Here is a 20626-nt window from a genome sequence, read left to right as displayed (position 1 = left end):
GATTCTGACGTTTTGTTCATTCTTCTTTCAAAGCTTAAATGTTTTAAATTCTATTTTAAAGGAACTTTTTAATTGAAAAACCTTTCAGTTTTTTCCTTTGGTCAAATAACATGTTTTTTAAATATTTAACTTAGCCGGTGAATATATAATAGCTGCAACTCTGTTGCTCGACAGACAAAAAACAGTAAAAACTCGCCAGCGATCGCTATACAGGTTGCGGGTGTGCCCACCAGCGCCAACTGTCGGCCAGATACCACTCTCTCGATGTAAACAAAGACTCAATTTCTTCTCTGTCGACGTGTCGACAAGACGTACTTTTACTCGCTGTAGAACCTGGAGTTTTCTCAACATATTTGGTGAAGTACTTCATTTTGGTTTGAGCTTTCGCAGTGCAGGTGTTTTATCTTCATCTTAAATCTTAAACTCGTTTTGGATAGATTTAATTTTTGGTGACAAAGAGAGTATGGACTTTCTTTGACTTTTAAATGGCCGACCCTTCCCTTAGACGGAAGTGTGTTTAGGCTTTTAGTAATTATCTTATCACGTTATAAATTAATTATAGATTTTCCTCTATATATTTTATATCTCACCGCCTTTATTAGGCCTCTTCGATTAACTTTCCATTTATAATAAACATAAAAAATAAATTTTAATGTTTTGTTTATATGCGACCTTTCCTGAGAGTAGGCGGTCCTAACTTGGAAAACGAAGTTAAACAACGTTGAGCCCTTTCAATCGTAAATAGCTTTTAAAGAGCTAATGATTTAAAACTTTTTAAATGAATATTTTTAATAAATATTTTATGAAAGAATTTCTTTGAATAGTCTTCGTACTGTTTTCAAAGATGAACTAACGTTTAGTTTATTTATGCTACGCAGTTTGCGCTCTATCGTTACGATAGAGAGAGAGAGTATCACGGTTTCACTTTGCTTAAATGTTTTAAATTCTATTTTAAAGGAACTTTTTAATTGAAAACCTTTCAGTTTTTTCCTTTGGTCAAATAACATGTTTTTTTGACGAAACGTAATTGGGCTCTTCTCTTAGGTGCGAAATCAAGAGAGAAAGAGAGAGAGAGAGATAGAGACGGAGGGAGAGAGAGGAGAGAAAACGTTCCGTTCAAGCGGGTAACGTTGTTCTCGAGTTACTCTCGTCCCTAGTCTCTGTACGGGGAGAAAGGATAAAACGTTTTTAGTTTTATTCTCGTCCCCAGGCAATGTACGGTGAGAGATTGAAAACGTAGTTTTGAATGAACTAGTGTTTATTCTCTTCCCCAACCACTGATTTTTTTTATCTTAAAAGATGTTTACTGTTTTTTTGCTGGTATTAATGTGCTTGCATTATACGACTGATTTCGCATTTACTACCTTTTGATGAGGGTAGAATTGCGTGCTTCAGGTAGAAATCAGTAAAAGTTTCGGTTTCAGTGAAATAAGTGCAAAACAGAAAATCGTAGTGATAAAGTGATATTGCGCAAAGTGTTACAGTGTTGCGTCCGAGGGTTCGTCTGTTCGTGCCTGTCGTTCACCTAGTCCGGGACCTCTTGCAAGCTCCCAAGCCCAGGGGAGAAGTAATGTCGTACGACTTATGGGTTCGAGAGGCCTTGATCAGCAAACAGACGTTTCCCTCTATGGTATCGGGTGTATCTTACCAAGATCTCCCCTACCATAAGGCGAGAGAGACAATTTTCTCCTCGTCATCCGAAGGCTTTTTGCATAAGAAACCTGAAACAAGGTTTCGAGGCCCTTAAGCGAAAGTCAGTCCTTTCAGGACAGGTCCAGCGTCCTGGTTGCAGCCATTAGGACAGCTCTGACCCTATGCAGTCATCGGAAAACTGCTTGCCGCCTAACAAAAGCGTAACACAGACTCCGAGAGTCTTTTTTGTTGGCAAAGTGTTGCGGTCACAGACGTTACCCTCGTCTCTTACCGCAACCATTTCCGTTGATCCTAAATGGGTTGTACGGCAAGACATGCAGAATAAGCTTGCCTCCCTTATGGAAGACTATTCTGCCGATTAGTCCGTTGAGCCTAGCCGTTTATCTCATCGAGATCCTGGCTTTCAGCCAACCTAACGTTCCTTTGTGCGTCCTGTTGACGTTGGCGTAGCTAAATCACGTCAGTCAGGTTGTTTAGAACCACACTCGATGCGGTCTCGTGTGGATTTTCAGCCACATTTGGACGTTAGGCCACTTGCTGATGCTCCTGTTGACGTTCAGGACGTTCGCTAACAATCGGAGTTGACTTGTTTTGACGCTGTGCGTCAACCTCCGCATTCTGGAGTTGTTTTGACTGCTCAGTCTAGGCAGTCAAAGCAGTCTCGAGTGGACGCTGTGCGTCCTCACGCACCTGTTGTTGTTGACAGTTCACAGACTGTCAAGCAGTTACATGACGTTGCGTCCTGGTCTCTCGCACCTGTTGTTGTTGACAGTTCACAGACTGTCAAGCAGTTACAGGACGTTGCGTCCTGGTCCGCTACTAATGCACCAGTGCGTGTGGACTCTGCTTGTAAAGCATTGCCACCACGGTAGGTCTCTCCCTTGCTTGAGACTCGGCTATTATCGGACAAGGTTCCTTTAGATGAGGAAGTTGCTGTTCCCCCTCCTACTGATATTCCCTTGAGGACTCTGTCAGACGGAGAGGAGCCTAAAGCTGCTTAGCCCTCTATGGACTTTAATTAAATCATGCTGATTTTTAAGGATCTTTGTCCGGATCTTTTTGTAACTGCTGCTCCTCGTTCGCCTAAACGTCAGAGCTTACACTAGGCCTAGCTACTTCGAAGCCGTTGTTTATAAGCTAGTGCTCTCTCGCTCTCCTAGAGAGCTTTACGTTTGCTAGGCGACTGGTTTATCACCAGGAGGAGTTTGGGGGATACAGCCTTTGCTTTCCCTTCTTTTTAACTGGCTTATAGAGCGAGAGTCTGATATGACACGAGAGAAGTTCTCGGCTTGGGAGTTCCTGCCTCTGCCCAGATAGACTTCTCAAATCTCGTAGACTCTCCCTGGCGCCTGGCCAGGAGACGCTCCAAGATTTTACAGGTCAACTTCACAGCTGTTTTCGAGCCTTTGAAGTTTTGCTGTACAATTATGTCATGCATAAACAAGGCTTTCAGGGATGGCTCCAATGATCTGACAGCCACGTTCTCTGCAGGGACAAGTCCCTCAGGGATGGCTCCATGATTTGGCAGCCATGTTCACTGCAGGAGTACGTAAGAGGCAAGTGCGCTCAATGTGTTCATTGTCAAGACAAACTTCACGATGAAGTCTACCAGGCTGTCTTGACAGCATTTATGGAAGGCGACTGGATGGTCTCTCTCGACCTTCAGGAGGCATACTTCCACATTCCTATACACCCGGATTCCCAACCGTTTCTGAGGTTTGTTCACAGGAATGTGGGGTACCAGTTTCGAGCTATCGGAGATCAGAGCCTCCCTGTACTTGGACGACTGGCTTCTCAGAGCCTCTTCCAGTCATCGCTGTCTGAAGGATCTCAATTGGACTCTAGATCTGGCCAAGGAATTGGGACTCCTAGTCAATTTGGAAAAGTCACAGCTGGTCCCATCCCAAACTATTCTGTATTTAGGGATGGAGATTCACAGTCAAGTTTTTCGGGCTTTTCCGTCGGCCCCCAGAATAGATCAAGCCCTGCTCTCCATCCAGAAGATGCTGAAGAAAGAACGCTGCTCAGTCAGGCTGTGGATGAGTCTGGTAGGGACGCTATCATCCCTGGAGCAATTTGTCTCGCTAGGAAGGCTACACCTCCGTCTTCTTCAATTCCATCTGGCTTTTCACTGGAAAAAGGACAAGACGCTAGAGGCGGTCTCGATCCCGATTTCCGAAAAGATAAAGTCTTGTCTGACTTGGTGGAAGGACAATATCAGCCTACGAGAGGGTCTTCCCCTGGCAGTTCAGATACCCAACCACGTTCTCTTCTCGGACGCATCGGACTTGGGCTGAGGCGCGACGCTGGACGGTCGGGAATGCTCAGGTCTGTGGAACTCGAGTCAGAGGAGCATGCAAATCAACAGCAAGGAGCTTTTGGCGGTTCATCTGGCCTTGATAAGCTTCGAGAATCTCCTTCGAGGCAAGGTGGTGGAGGTAAACTCGGACAACACCACGGCCTTGGCGTACATTTACTATCAGGGAGGTACCCACTCACTGACTTTGTACGAGGTCGCAAGGGACCTGCTCATCTGGTCAAAAGATTGAGGCATCTCCCTAGTAACGAGGTTCATCCAGGGCGACTTGAACGTCCTAGCAGATTGTCTCAGTCGGAAAGGTCAAGTAATTCCAATCGAATGGACCCTCCACAAGGATGTGTGCAAGAGACTTTGGTCGACTTGGGGTCAACCCACCATAGATCTCTTTGCAACCTCGCTGACCAAGAGGCTTCCAATCTATTGCTCTCCAGTCCCGGACCCAGCAGCAATACATATAGATGCCTTCCTCCTAGATTGGTCACATCTGGATCTTTACGCATTCCCACCATTCAAGATTGTCAACAAGGTACTGCAGAAGTTCGCCTCTCACGAAGGGACAAGGTTGACGTTAGTTGCTCCCCTCTGGCCCGCGAGAGAATGGTTCACCGAGGTACTTCGATGGTTAGTAGACGTTCCCAGAAGTCTTCCTCTAAGAGTAGACCTTCTACGTCAGCCACACGTAAAGAAGGTACACCAAAGCCTCCACGCTCTTCGTCTGACTGCCTTCAGACTATCGAAAGACTCGAGAGCTAGAGGCTTTTCGAAGGAGGCAGCCAGTGCGATTGCTAGAGCAAGGAGAGCTTCTACCATTAGAGTCTACCAATCGAAGTGGGAAGTCTTCCGAGACTGGTGCAAGTCAGTTTCTGTATCCTCGACCAGTACCTCTGTAGCCCAAATAGCTGATTTTCTCTTATACCTGAGAAAAGGACGATCCCTTTCAGCTCCCACTATCAAGGGCTACAGAAGCATGTTGGCATCGGTCTTCCGGCATAGAGGCTTAGATCTTTCCAACAATAAAGATCTGCAAGACCTCCTTAAGTCTTTCGAGACCACTAAGGAGTGTCGTTTGGCTACTCCTGGGTGGAATTTAGACGTGGTCCTAAGATTCCTCATGTCAGACAGGTTTGAGCCTTTACAGTCAGCCTCCCTGAAAGGTCTCACTCTTAAAACTCTTTTCCTGGTATGCTTAGCCTCAGCTAAAAGAGTCAGGGAGATTCATGCCTTCAGCAAGAACATCGGATTTTCGTCAGAAAAGGCCACTTGTTCTCTGCAACTTGGTTTTCTAGCCAAAAATGAGCTACCTTCTCGTCCTTGGCCTAAATCTTTCGATATTCCCAGCTTATCGGAGATCGTAGGCAATGAACTAGAAAGAGTCTTATGCCCTGTTAGAGCTCTTAAGTTCTACTTAGCTCGTACTAAACCTTTACGAGGCCAATCTGAAGCGTTATGGTGTTCGGTTAAGAAACCATCCTTGCCTATGTCAAAGAATGCTTTGTCATGTTTTATCAGATTGTTAATACGAGAAGCTCATTCACACTTGAGTGAGGAAGACCGATCTTTGCTTAAGGTTAGAGCTGTAACAACTTCCGTGGCCTTTAAGCAAAATAGATCTCTGCAAAGTATCATGGACGCAACCTATTGGAGAAGCAAGTCAGTGTTCGCGTCATGTTACTTAAAAGGTGTCCAGTCTCTTTACGAGAACTGCTACACACTGGGACCATTCGTAGCAGCGAGTGCAGTAGTGGGTGAGGGCTCAACCACTACAATTCCCTAATTCCATATCCTTTTAATCTGTCTCTTGAAATGTTTTAATGTTTTTATGGGTTGTCCGGAAGGCTAAGAAGCCTTTCGCATCCTGGTTGATTTGGCGGGTGGTCAAAGTCATTTCTTGAGAGCGCCCAGATTAGGGGTTTGATGAGGTCCTGTTGTATGGGTTGCAGCCCTTGATACTTCAGCTCCTGGGGGTCTGTCAGCATCCTAAGAGGATCGCGGGGCTCCGTAAGGAAGACGTACTTACAAGGCAGAGTAATCGTCTAAGTCGACTTCCTTACCAGGTACCTATTTATTTTGGTTTTGTTATATTGATAACTGTCAAAATGAAATAAAAAACTCTTAGCTTATACGATGTAAACATATTTAACTGGTCTCTACCCACCACCCTGGGTGTGAATCAGCTATTATATATTCACCGGCTAAGTTAAATATTTAAAAATGATATTTCAATTATAAAATAAATTTTTGAATATACTTACCCGGTGAATATATAAATCAAACGACCCTCCCTTCCTCCCCAATAGAGACGCAGTGGGATGAGAAGAAATTGAGTCTTTGTTTACATCGAGAGAGTGGTATCTGGCCGACAGTTGGCGCTGGTGGGCACACCCGCAACCTGTATAGCGATCGCTGGCGAGTTTTTACTGTTTTTTGTCTGTCGAGCAACAGAGTTGCAGCTATTATATATTCACCGGGTAAGTATATTCAAAAATTTATTTTATAATTAAAATATCATTTTCCAACAGAGTTGGAAACCAAGGATTATGAAGAAAGGCAAAGTACTTTTTTTGTACTTAAGACAAACAAGATAAAGAAAACGAGAATACAAGGATTCTGAAGTTGGAAAGAAAAGATAAAAACAATATATTTAACATATGCTCCTCAGTTCCGGACCTCGAAGCGTCACACACAGACGCGTTCCTGATGGACTGGTCACAACTAGACGTGTACTCTTTCCCTCCATTCAAAGTGCTGTACAAAGTACTACCGAAGTTTGTATCTCACGAGGGAACCAGATTGACGTTAATAGCCCCCTTCTGGCCGTCAAGAGGTTGGTTCATGGAGGTACTGCAATGGATGGTAGATGTTCCAAGAAGCTTGCCATTGAGAATAGATCTTCTCAGACAACCTCACTTGGCAAGAAACCATCTAAACCTCCAAGCTCTACGTCTGACTGCCTTCAGACTATCAAAAAACTTGCAAGATCTAGAGTATTTTCGAATGAGGCAGCCAAGGCTATTGCTAGAGCAAGAAGGGCTTCTACCATCAGGGTTTACCAGTCCAAGTGGGAAGTTTTTAGAGCATGGTGTAAAGCTAACTCAGTTTCTTCATCCAGTACCTCTATAGCTCAAATTGCCAATTTCTTTTTAGAGCTTAGAAGAAGGCACAATTTCTCCTCCTCAACCATCAAGGGGTACAGGAGTATGCTAGCAACAGACTTCAGGCATAGACATTTAGACCTCTCGAATAACAAGGACCTTCAGGATCTTCTCAGATCCTTTGAAACCTCTAAGAAACGTCAACAGGATTCACCAGACTGGAATTTAGACGTGGTTTTAAAATTTCTTATGAATGACAGATTCGAACCTTTAAACTCTGCTTCTTTTAAAGATCTGACTTTAAAGACTTTATTTTTAATAAGTTTCGCGACAGCTAAAAGGGTTAGTGAAGTTCACGCTTTTAGCAAGAACATTGGCTTTAGAAACGGCAAAGCTATATGCTCCCTGCAGCTTAAATTTCTAGCCAAGAACGAACGTCCTTCTCATCCATGGCCAAAATCTTTCGAAATTGCTAACCTCTATGATTTGGTGGGTGAGGAACTGGAGAAGGTTCTTTGTCTTGTTAGAGCACTGAGGTTGTATCTAGACAGGACTAAAGGCTTAAGAGGCAATTCAAAAGCTCTTTGGTGTGCAGTCAAAAAGCCTGCTTTACCTATGACTAAAAACGCCTTATCATATTTCATAAGACTTTTGATTAAAGAAGCTCACACACACTGCAGTGAGGCAAACCTTAACCTCCTTAAATTTAAGACTCATGAAGTTAGAGCTGTGGCAACTTTTGTAGCTTTTAAACAAAATCGTTCTCTGCAAAGTATAATGGATACAACGTTTTGGAGAAGTAAATCTGTATTTGCATCACATTATTTAAAATGTGTCCAGACTCTTTATGAGGACTGCTACACTTTGGGTCCATTCGTAGCAGCGAATGCAGTAGTAGGTGAAGGATCTACCACTACACTCCCTTAATCCCTAGAATCCTTTTCCCCTCTTGGAACTTTTATATAATTTTACGATTGGAGGAAATTGTTAGACAATTTTTCGCAATCTTTGACTTAGTCAGGTGGTCATTTGTTCCTTGAGAGCGCCAAGAACAAGGGTATTAGTTGAGGTCCTGTCAGCATATAGGTTATTCACCGTTTGACAGCTCCTAGAGTTCTTCAGCCCCCTGGGTGGGACGCTGGTTCTCAAAGGACAGCAGACTTATTAATGCAGAGAACCATTGAAGTCAGCTTCCTTAATAGGTACGAACCCTTAAGCTAGTTTTGTTTTTAACTCTTAATTGAAATTCCATTAATGTTGCTGTCTCTGACCCGACACAAGGGTGTCAATCAGCTATTGTTATATAACCAGTGGGTAAGTTTAAATGTTTAAAAATGATATTTTCATAATAAAATAAAGTTTTTAACATACTTACCCGCTGGTTATATAACTTAAAATCCCACCCTCCTCCCCTCTAGAGACCTATGGGCATGGAAAATCTGATGCTAGAAGGAATAGTTCGACCTAGCTCCGTGGTGGCGCTAGTGTACAGGTATACCTGGTATATCTATGCGATTGCTGCAAGTTTTGAATTTCTGCCGGACAGAAGAATAAAGCTATTGTTATATAACCAGTGGGTAAGTATGTTAAAAAATATCATATTATTAAATGCTAAGCTACAACCCCAGTTGGAAAAGCAGGATGCTATAAGCCCAGGGGCCCCAATAGGGAAAGTAGCCCAGTGAGGAAAGGAAACAAGGAAAAATAAAATATCCTAAGAACAGTGACAACATTAAAATAAATATTTCCTAACAGTAAATAAATGGTAGCATTCAATGTATACATGAAACTTGAGCATTAAACAAATATCGATAAACAATCAGACATCATGTTTTTCTTTCCTGCTATGTAATTTATTTCATAGTCATAGTAATTAATATTATTATTATTATTATTATTATTATTATTATTAATAGCTGAGCTACAATTCTAGATGGAAAAGCAAGATGCTATAAGCTTAAGGGCTCCAACAGGGAAAAGTAGCCCAGTGCAGAAAGGAAACAAGGAAAGAAAAAATATTTTGATAACAACACCACCAAAATAAATATTTCTTATATAAACTATAAAAACTTTAACAAAACAAGAGGAAGAGAAATAAGACAGGATAGTGTGCCTGAGTGTACCCTCAAGCAAGAGAACTCTAACCCAAGACAGTGGAAGACCATGGTACAGAGCCTATGGCACTACTCAGTTACTCAATATGAGGTCCCACCTTCTCAATTTATCTTTAGATTTGGAATGCTTATTGATACAAGAGAGAGGCTGGTGATCAGTTTCTAATACAAGATTTTGACTTAACAAATAAAAACTGAATTTTTCCATTTCTGTTTTGGAATCCAAGTTACAAAAGTTTAGTACTGTAAAGGATACTTTAGTACACTATACTATCTTGTGTATTTGCCTTTTGAGGGAAGATTTTGATGCTTATATCCAGAAAATCTATTTATTTCTGGTTTCACTTATGCTTCATTAAAGAAATAAAATGGCTAGGTAAAATACATTTGTAAAGATATCTATATGAGTACAAAAAAAATTTGAGCTTTGTAGGTATATATAAATAAAAAGTGATGAAAATTTTGAAAATACACTATTGCAGCATATTGCCTCTATATGTTTGAATATAAACAACTTTTGTGTAGACTGTGAAAGAAGAATAGAAAATTGATTCAGAATTAGTCAATGTCAGAAATATTTTCAAGTGATTTAATTACATTACTGAAGGTTTATTTTTTCTTTTCAGATTACTCTCATCTGTATATGAAACGGATGACTTCCCTGAGTACTGAAATACGAGTGAAGTTTTGGAAAAGAGCGCATTTTCGAATGAGGACATCTTCGTCCAATGGACACAAATCTTTCTTACAATGGGGTTGTAGGAAAATAATAAGTAAAAAAAGTTATAAGAAATATTATAACTTTTTTCCTTATTAGAATGATTTTAAATACATTTACCTATTAAACTGTAAGGTGTATATGAAGTTTTAGATGTTTATTAGCTTTTAGAGGACTTTTCAGCAGTATTTTTTGCAGATGTACTTACATGAAATTTGTCATAATTTCATGTAATGAATGCATGCTTTTATTACTTGACCTTGCATTATGCACCATATTTATTGATAGGTTTATTTATTCATCCTTAAATTTTTCTTCCTTTCCCAATATCGGAGTCAGAAATTATGAACTTTGCCGTTACCTTTACGTGGGAATAAATCTTGGAACTTGAAAAGTTTTTGCTGAAGTTTATAAAGTTTATTTCTCAAATAATTTCAGATTCTTTTACAGTCGTTGTTCTGTTAATGTCACTCTGATTGATTAATTTAAAATGCTATTTCATTTGGGACATTTTATGCCCATATGATATTATCTTACAAGTAATATTATATTTGGATATGATTACTGTCTCTTAACTTTTGTTTTACAATAGTTTTTCATATTAGGAATTTAAGTTTGTGAGTTTTAAATTGACAAGAACTTGAGACTTGGGAGGAATGTTATTAGTTTTTTGGAAAGGATAGAATCAATAGTTCTTGATATACATGCATGGGATTTTACATATACAGTGTGTTTGAAAGAATTTCTTTGGAAGATTTAAATGGATTAGGCATTATTACGAATTAGAAAATTTTTCCAGATTTATATCATTTGAAAGTCCATATATGTTGCACCTTACAGAAATTGTTGAAAAATTTTGGTATGTTTAAGTTGTGCAGATGCCAGCAAGCTTAATACTTTTTTTTTTTGTATCATGAATGCCTTATTCAGTATTTTGATATGATATTGAGGAATGGTAAAACAATTCATTCGTCTTTTGTAAACTGATTTTCATTTAGGGCATACTGTTAGCAAGGAGAAACCGTGATAGCAAAAATTTTTTTTATTTATTTTAATCAACAAAATAAGAATAGTTTCACGTACATCAAGTTATCATTTGACTTTGTAGGAAGTGTTGATTTCTCAATATTTTCAGCTAGAGAATTTATATTCTTAAGTTTTTCTCTCATTCATTTTCTTTTAACTTGTAAAATAAGAGGTTAGCTGATTTTATAAGTCTCGAGTTATCCTGTAAAAAGCTTGCATAGTTTTCCTTTGAAGTTTCCGATTTCTTGCATCAAATTTTACTGATATAGAGATAAGTTTTAAGAGAGGAATATCAAAAAGGATAAAGAATATTTCAATCTTACATTTTTTTATGACAAAAAATAAGTTAAAGCATTCTCACAGTAAGTTAAAAAATAAAACACTTGAAAAAATGTGTTAACCCTTTTGTTCTTTTAAAAACGTGTAACACCTTTTCTGTTCAGGTAAAAATTGACCCATTATAAAAATGATTGACAGTTCCTCACCCTACCACGCTATTTTATGGTGATTTTTGCATTGCCAGGGTCTACTACGTGGAAGTAACTGTCATTGAGACCACTCGCTTACCCCTCCCAACCATCCTGCTGTTAATGAAGTCTAGGATATTAGTTGCAATTATTGCCTTTGAATGTTGCTACCCCAGGATTATTACATGTACTTTTCTGGCATTTACAAGAGGTTACCTTGTGGTCATTGTTGCACATATAACAACGATGTCTTTCAGGATGCCTTTCCTGGAACTGTGAATGGTAATCTTCCCTCTTTGGTTTTGCTGCCTCAGCAAGTCTCTCTGCATTTGCAGTTCTTGGGAGAGTAACCCTTGATGATAATACAAGTTGAACTAAGGACATTCCTAGTTCTTGAAGAAAGATTCTTCTGATGGTAGTATTTGCCTTCCAGTTAGACTCTACTATCATTCAAAGGACAAATGCATTGTAAGCAAGAATATCAATCATATTATGAAATAAGGCTATAGGCCATCATCCTCTCTAATGCTTTGGCCTATAAGTTGCTACAAGCTTATCTAGATTGTAAACACCTCCTTTAAGGCCCTTCCACATGTAGGGCAAATGCAGGGCAGGCACTCTGATTTGCCTGTAATTCTTTTGCTTTGAAACAGTGTTACCAGATCAAACAGTCCAAGGCAGTCAGTAGGCACAGGCAGGCGAACGTATCACTTGGGCTAGACACCCAGGCAGAGAGCAGAGTGCAGTCAGAGTTACGTCTGACAATAGTCAGGTGCCTCAACAATGGGCTCGGGCACTTTGATGGTTTGCCAGTTGATTCCTCATCTATGAAGTTATTGTATCTACCTTCGTAATTGTTCACCCATACAACAAAATTGGTTGTTTGCCCCTCGTATGAAAGGGCCTTAAATTATAGTATTCTATTTCATTGGGTTTCCTATTCTCATTTTCACTGTAAGTTACAGAATCCAGCATACAAGTCATCAATACCACAGTTTTACCTTTCTTAGGACAATAAGAAAAAAGGATGTGATCATCATGATACCCCTCGACAGTAGAATATCTTGCTTTCTTTGGCTTACAGAACTGTGTATCAACTTCTTGTTGATTTTTCCTGATCGTAATAAGAATGGTTTGCTTTCAAGCTTTCAGCTCCTTAGCTAAGCCTAAGCTACAAAAGAAGTTATCACATGTTGTACTCCTTCCTTTGAGGCCTTCAGTTAATGTCAGTACTGCACGCTTCCCGATTCACATTCGGCTGCATCATATCTGCGACCAGTTTATACTTCGGCATTCAAAATGTAGCTATATTCTGCATCACTTGCTGACCATACTTTCATCCCATATCTATCAGGCCTTGAAGGAATATACTACCAAAATGGATATTTTCCCTTAAAAGGAACCACTTGCTCATTGACTGTAACTGTTATTGAAATATTATACAGTACATCAAAAGAAGTCTCTCTACCAAGGCATTCCAATCATCTCTGATGGGAGCAAGTATGTTTTTGCATCTAATAAACCTGGAATATTAAAAGAAAAAAAATTATAAAGCCATTGTAGCTCAGAGTACATATCATCTTATAAACTCCTGAGGGACTCTCCGTAAGACTTGCATAACCCTGCTAGAATTCTCAATGACTTCGTTCCATTAAGCTAATGATGTTTTCCTTGTGCAGTACTCGAACAGCTTTTTTATTGGTCATTTTCAAAATGATGAGTAACTTTGGAGTAATAAACAACTTGAATGCAGAAGGAATATCTGAAATCCTTGATGCTGCACAACAGGTTATACCAAGGACTTGATCAGTTGAATTATTTGCTCAATCTGCCTAAAGTCGTAGTTGATCTTTGTGTATTCCATGTGATATTCCCTTTTTTGGATGTAAAATCTGAGCAGGTAGAGCTACTTTGTTAGTTTTCATTATCAGTTTCACAGTCACTACTTTACTAGCAAGTTCCTTATTCACTGAAAGATGGTTACTTTTTTCATCGCTATTGTCTGAGTTATATAATCACTTATCGTCTTCAATGCAATGAACATAGGAAGGGAATGCAAGAAACGTTATGGTGTTACTGAAACACAACAATTATTGCAATTGAATCTCCGGTAACCAACAAATAGTTTTCATTACCAACTAGGCTTAAAATCCTTTATTTTGGCTACTAAATGATTATAGCTTATCCTACACAATTATTCTCTTCAGATTTTATTCTTCCACAAAAAAATAACAGGTTATACATTCTGTATAATGTTATAAATAAAAATACAACTCAAAATTTTGAAGGGGAAACAGTCAAAATCTTTCGTTGTAAAATTTCCACAAAGTAAAGAAAGAAGCCTCTCTGTTTTCTATAAACTGTGCAGTTGTAAAAGATAACAATTGTATTAGGAGATGGAATGAGTAACTGCACTAGATTTGGATAGGGTATACAATTAAACTTACTGCACCAAAAAAAGGTAAATATCATGCATGGGTCTTTTTTTACCTGAACAGTTTGGATGTTACTTTTTTCATGGTTGCAAAACTAATAGGTATATATTTTTCAAAATTGGCACATATAGTAACCTTAAAAATGGAGAAAAAGTAAAGGAATATGGATATTTTATTTTACAATGTAAGAGACCTGTGCAAAACTAAAATTGCTTCCGGTCAAGAAATTCCTCCAACGGAATAGAAGGGTTAAAGTGTCATATGATGGAGAAAATTAAGGTGTACAGTATTAAAATCAATGTCATTTACAAATGTTATAACTTTAATTGTATTTTAAGATTTCCTAACTGAAGTTTTGTGTATTGATAGACGAATACCTTTCTTTAATCTATTTTTCGTTAAACTACGAAACGCTTATTTCTAAAGTGTTAACATTTCAGGAGCACTTTTGTAGCTACTTTGTAGATCGATTGATTGATTGGGAGTTGTCTGGTATCCTAGGGAATCTGATGCAATTAGAAAAGTTTGACCTTGTTCATAGTCCACACATGGCCATACATCCTGACAGGTTTTACTTCGTAAAAGTAATCTTATTGTATCAGCAGTATCCCCTGTATTGGGAATTAAGGCTTACTCAGCTCATAGCATTTCTATAAGTTTACAAGTACTTTATTCTGTGTTCTAATGATATTAGCTCAATGAATGGGTGATGTTCTAGTAGGAGTATTAAGTATAAGGTTGCATATCTTTTGCGGTTTAGTTGCTCTGTGAGTTAAATTTATTTTGCCATTTCCATAAAGCTTGCTGGCATTTTTTAATGTTTTTTTCCTGTTAACCGGCAGAACACATTTTACTTTTTTGTTATCAACTGGCAAAACCCATTTTACTTTTTTCTGTTATTAACTGGCAGAACATTTACTTTTCAATGGAAGTGGTAGTCTTGATATTGTAAAGAATGTTTCAAGTACATTAGAATATTTGAAAGTTGACATAAAAAGTTTAAGTTTATTTTAAGGAAGTCAATACTTGTATATATGACATAATCATTATGTAGAATAGCTTAATTAAAGTACTGAGTCAGATATCTAAACTGAAATAATCACCCCACTTGATTAAGTCTGCAATGTGATTAATCTTAAGTTTGAGAATTGATAAGAAAGATAGACAGTCAAGTAGAATGGAAGTTTATAAGTGTAATTATTAACCAATTTTTATTAAGGCTAAGTTTGTTAGCATCTTTAATTTGATATCTGATTTGTATTTTTAAAACTGGGAAAAAGTGATATTTTCACAGTGTCTTTTTTTGGATTAGAAAGATTATTTCCTTTTTGTTAAGATCCCAAATGTTTTCTGCCTGTTAATAATGATGGTAGGATTTTGTATTGTATACCATTGCAGGAGTGACCAAATCTTTTAATTCAGTCAGAAAGATGACCTATATATAGTGTGTGTATTTTCATTTTTTATGTAAGTTTTCTTGATACATTTAAATGTTGTTTCATATAGGTAAAGAAACTGGCTTTTTATTATGTCTCTGAAGCTCCCCTGATGTTCATATTGCTTCTCTCTTGAAGCTTGGCTTATACCAATGTTTACCCCAAAATGGGTAATGGAAAATTTCTTGCTTTCCTTTCAATAAAATTAGGCCTTTAGTATAATATTAAGATAATCTAGTAGTTAATGATAACTTTGGCTGGGGTACATAGAAAGTACTTTATCTTTCAGTCTTCTGGTTAAATTGTACTAGATAAGTTTACGTTTTCTTTACCTCCTCCAGATCGTAAAGCATTAAACTGTTATTTAAGTTTTTAGTTATCATTAGGGATGTCTTCTTGATTTGTTATGAATTCCTGTGTAGATTGTTCAAGGGGACTTATTTCTTGGGATCAGGATCCTTATTCTCTCTTGTGCCTTAGGAAATACTCTGATTTAGGGAATCATTGTGAGGAATGTGAATTACTATTCTGTTAATGGAAAAGTATAGGTAGCTGAAACTTTTAATTTGGTCAGCTACCTGTACTTAAAATTGATCATATTGCAGACCCTATAAAGTTTTGTACAGTAATTACAAACCAATTCAGAAAAAAGACAACTTACAACACAATAAAACTTATCACAATCTAGAAGAGGTTACATTCTTAATCAGCAGCGGAAGGTTTCATCTCTCGAAACCTTGTGGGCGAGTGCCATCAGTGCATCTCGCACGGTGTACTCTAGGCCTTGCAAAAGGGTCTAACTGCACCCATCTTATATCTAGCCTTCTTTACTTCTGTTTCTGCTTCCCTTCTGTCCTGTTGTCCGGCCTCTTATGACATTCATAGTTCAATTGAGGGGCTTTCTCCCCCTATTTGAACCCTATCATTGAATGTCCCAAATTCCATAAATTATGATTTCAGTCTTACTTTGAGGTCAGAGCATTAATTTTTGGCTTTTTTCAATTTTTTTTATAACAATCTGAGTATATGGCATCATGAAAACTGATTCAACAGAGTGGAAAACCTTTAGCTTTTACTTTCTAAGTGTTCTCATGCAAACTACAGGTACTTGCAACAGAAAGTGCAAATGTGTTAGTTGTTGAAGAGTTGGAACCAAGTTCTAAGCTTCTAGTCAGCTTTTACTACATCCAATATTGAAAACGTGGCATGTTACAATTACACAATCTTAACTGCTTATAATTTGTGAGATTGTTATCCTTTGTTACACCCTATTTCTCAAGTGTTTTTAATGATCCAATTGCTGGTTTGTTCAGTACCATGTATTTGAAAAATTGTGCTGAATATATATATGGTTTTAAAATGGTCCTAGATCCAAGGTAGTAGAAAACATAGAGTTCATACTCAAGAAAGTTTATTGATACATGTAAGAATTTGATTTATCAAAATAGAAAATCATAACTGATAAACCACCTTCCAGGTTTTGGATATTCAAGGCAGCCTAGTATTCAAGTCAATCATGAGGGTAAATGAATATTAAGCATTGGTAAAAAGTAGTCATTTTTTTATGTATGACCTAAAAAATACCATGAGATCATGTTTCACAAATGCAAATTTATTCCAATCCATGTGAAGGGAAAAAGAACTCAGGAATGCTTGAGACAAAGAAGCCAAAACCTCCAGTTCATGGTAAATAGTAGATTACCCTTAATGGGGGAGCTCTCAACTCTCAGCTACCACAATTTTCTTGGATTTTACTCCAAGCTACTAACTCTTGCTTATCTCTGGACCTATGGGTTTGTGTCTATGAAACTAGAATTTGTATGAAAGAATCTTAAATGAATTAAGAATGTTTTTAGTTTAGATATTTGGAATTACAGTTTATTGTAGGAAATCATAAATGTAAAGTTGTAGATTGTGCTGTTTTTTTATTTATCTCTAAATAGATTTTATCAATATTAGATTATCAGATCCTTAAAGTTTCAGAGTAGTTAGGGATACTGTATACCGTATTTCCCTTGTCATAAGACGCACTTTTTTTCCTTGAAAATGCCCCCCCAAATTACCCTGCGTCTTAACACTAAGATAAAGTTGTATAGGAGACTTTGAAAACTCTGAAACACCTCGGTAATACCATACAAACGCTTGCACTGGACATAAAATATAAGCCTAGAATTAGCCTATTATTTATATGTAATAAATAAATTTGTTTTTAATACACTTTCTTTGATTATTGAAGACAACAAGATATTTATTTTTGTTTTTGTGGACAGCTAAAGACTGGCCAAGCCATCTACATGCAAACATGCCAACTAATGGAATTGAAGCCGACGATGCCAGTATTTCTTATTGTTTATGTAGTATTCATCTGTTTTCTCATATTTTGTTGACATTTTGTAATAAAGCAATATTTTAGTACAGTAATGACTGTTGTATAGGTTCCAAATTCATACAAATAGTGGTTGGTGAACAGAAACTTGAAAAAAAAATCTCACCTCAAGTTGAGTGCAGTTACCAAGTTAACTAAAAACAAAGTAAACCTAGAATCATACAAGCAGAAAAAATTATTCCACCCTGTGAAATTTTTAAAGAATTATTTATTTGATAAGTAACTAATTTTGTATGAAATTTGTACGTGAGGAATTTGGGAAATGTTACTGGAATTTTACTTCTCTACCAAAATTTGGGCGTGTGCAATTGTCAACACTGCTTTCATGTAAACAAACACTGGACAACATCGTTACAATAGCAGCAACTACAACTGGTTTAGGGGTTTTTGATATGAATATATTATAAAATTGGGATAACAGGTGTACAGCTAATTGATATTAACCTAACACATTTCATCATACACCCATAAATATGAAAATTTACTGTGCCAAACGAAAAAACACACTAGAATTCGCCGACTAGGAATTTTTGGTACGATAGGTTGTTAAATCCTCCATTTCTTTTCTTCCTAAAAATTTCTTGGCTAAATATGGATGCGTCTTATCACTTGTAGTGTCTTAAGACACGGGAAATACGGTACAGTACTTTTTCTTGTTTTATTAAACATTCCAGATATGTTTCTTCAGATAACGTCAAGGCTTTGTCACTTTGCGGTTGTTAATGCAATACGTTTAGCATATGAATTTATTTTGCAAAAGCACCTCTTATTTTTTAATCCTTCTGTTGAATTTGTGTTATTGATTATTAGTAGTTGGCAGGTTTGTCTATTAAAAGGACTTAAATTTTTATAGATTTTAATGGTAAAATGTTTATGCATAAATTTTTAACTTTTCAGGATATTTTTGTGTACTGCAGTAGTTAGCCATATATAATGTAAAAAGTGATTTAATTTTTTCAATATTTAACTTAGCCGGTGATTATATAGCTGCAACTCTGTTGCCCGACAGACAACTCTACGGTAAAAACTCGCCAGCGATCGCTACACAGGTTGCGGGTGTGCCCAACAGCGCCATCTGTCGTCCAGATACCCAGTACTCAATGTAAACAAAGACTCAATTTTCTCTCTGTCGAGCTATCGACAAGACGTACTTACTCGCTGTTGCTAAACTGGAGTTTTTTCACAACTAATTGGTGAAGTACTTTATTCTAGTTTTGAGCTTTCGCTATGCAGGTGTTTTATCTTCATCTTAAATCTTGAATTCGTTTTGGATAGATTTAATTATGGTGACAAAGAGAGTATGGGCTTTCTTTCACTTTTAAATGGCCGACCCTTCCCTTAGACGGAAGTGTGTTTAGGCTTTTAGTAATTATATCACGTTATAGATTTTCCTCTATATATTTTATATCTCTCCGCCTTTATTAGGCCTCTTCGATTAACTTTCCATTTATTATAAACATATAAAAATAATTTTAATGTTTTGTTTATATGCGACCTTTCCTGAGAGTAGGCGGTCCTAACTTGGAAACCGAAGTTAATCAACGTTGAGCCCTTTATATCGTAATTAGCTTTTAAAGAGCTAAGGATTTAAAACTTTTTAAATGTAATATTTTATGAAAGAATTTCTTTGATAGTCTTCGTACTGTTTTCAAAGATGAACTAACGTTTAGTTTATTTATGCTACGCAGTTGTTGACGTTCAGGACGTTCAACATGCGCTCTATCGTTACGATAGAGAGAGAGTGTATCACGGTTTCACTTTGCAGTAAGAGTAAATCGATTCTGACGTTTTGTTCATTCTTTCTTAGCTTAAATGTTTTAAATTCTATTTTAAAGGAACTTTTTATTTGAAAAACCTTTCAGTTTTTTCCTTTAGTCAAATAACATGTTTTTTTGACGAAATATAATTGGGCTCTTCTCTTAGGTGCGAAATCAAGAGAGAGAGAGATAGAGACGGAGGGAGAGAGAGGAGAGAAAACGTTCCGTTCAAGCGGGTAACGTTGTTCTCGTGTTACTCTCGTCCCTAGTCGCTGTAAGGGGAGGAAGGATAAAACGTTTTAGTTTTTTATTCTCGTCCCCAGGCTATGTGCGGTGAGAGATTGAAAACGTAGTTATATGAACTAGTGTTTAGTCTCTTTCCCAGCCACTGATTTTTTTTTTATCTTAAAATATGTTTTCTGTTTTTTGCTGGTATTAATGAGCTTGCATTATACGACTGATTTCGCAATTACTACCTTTTAATGAAGGGTAGAATTGCGTGTTTCAGGTAGAAATCAGTTAAAGTTTCGATTTCAGTGAAATAAGTGCAAAACAGAAAATCGAAGTGATAAAGTGATATGCGCAAAGTGTTACAGTGTTGCGTCCGAGGGTTCGTCTGTTCGTGCCTGTCGTTCACCTAGTCCGGGACCTCTTACATGCTCCCAAGCCCAGGGGAGAAGTAATGTCAAACGACTTATGGGTTCGAGAGGCCTTGACCAACGAACAGACGTTTTTCCCTCTATGGTATCGGGTGTATCTTACCAAGATCTCCCCTACCATAAAACGAGAGAGACGTTGTTTCTCCTCGTAATCCGAAGGCTTTTCGCATAAGAAACCTGTCACAAGGTTTTGAAGCCCTTAAGCGAAAGTCAGTCCTTTCAGGACAGGTCCAGCGTCCTGGTTACAACCATTAGGACAGCTCTGACCCTATGCAGTCATCGGATAACTGCTCGCCGCCTAACAAAAGCGTAACACAGACTCCGAGAGTCTTTTTTTGTAGGCAAAGTGTTGCGGTCACAAGACGTTACCCTCGTCTCTTACCACAACCATTTCCGTTGATCCTTAATGGGTTGTATGGCAAGACATGCAGTATATGCTTGCCTCCCTTATGGAAGACTATTCTGCCGATTAGTCCGTTGAGTCTAGCCGTTTATCTCATCGATATCCTGGCTTTCAGCCAACCTAACGTTCCTTTGTGCTTACTGTTGACGTTGGCGTAGCT

At 37.8% G+C, this 20626-nt stretch overlaps 1 long non-coding RNA gene across 2 annotated transcripts in view; it reads left to right on the top strand.

Moving 5' to 3' along the window:
- The window catches only part of LOC137652135 (uncharacterized), a 78342-nt gene extending 59699 nt beyond the window's left edge, over nucleotides 1-18643 (top strand). For both annotated transcript variants that reach the window (XR_011046203.1, XR_011046204.1), the window contains exon 4: nucleotides 9806-18643. This is a non-coding gene — a long non-coding RNA (uncharacterized lncRNA). The remainder of the gene's footprint in view (nucleotides 1-9805) is intronic.
- The last annotated feature ends 1983 nt before the right edge of the window (nucleotides 18644-20626 follow it).

The sequence above is a fragment of the Palaemon carinicauda genome, chromosome 13 (assembly GCF_036898095.1).
Source record: "Palaemon carinicauda isolate YSFRI2023 chromosome 13, ASM3689809v2, whole genome shotgun sequence".
NCBI classification, from domain to species: domain Eukaryota; kingdom Metazoa; phylum Arthropoda; class Malacostraca; order Decapoda; family Palaemonidae; genus Palaemon; species Palaemon carinicauda.
Note: the sequence above shows the minus strand (reverse complement) of the source record. Positions and strands in the feature narration are given on the sequence as shown.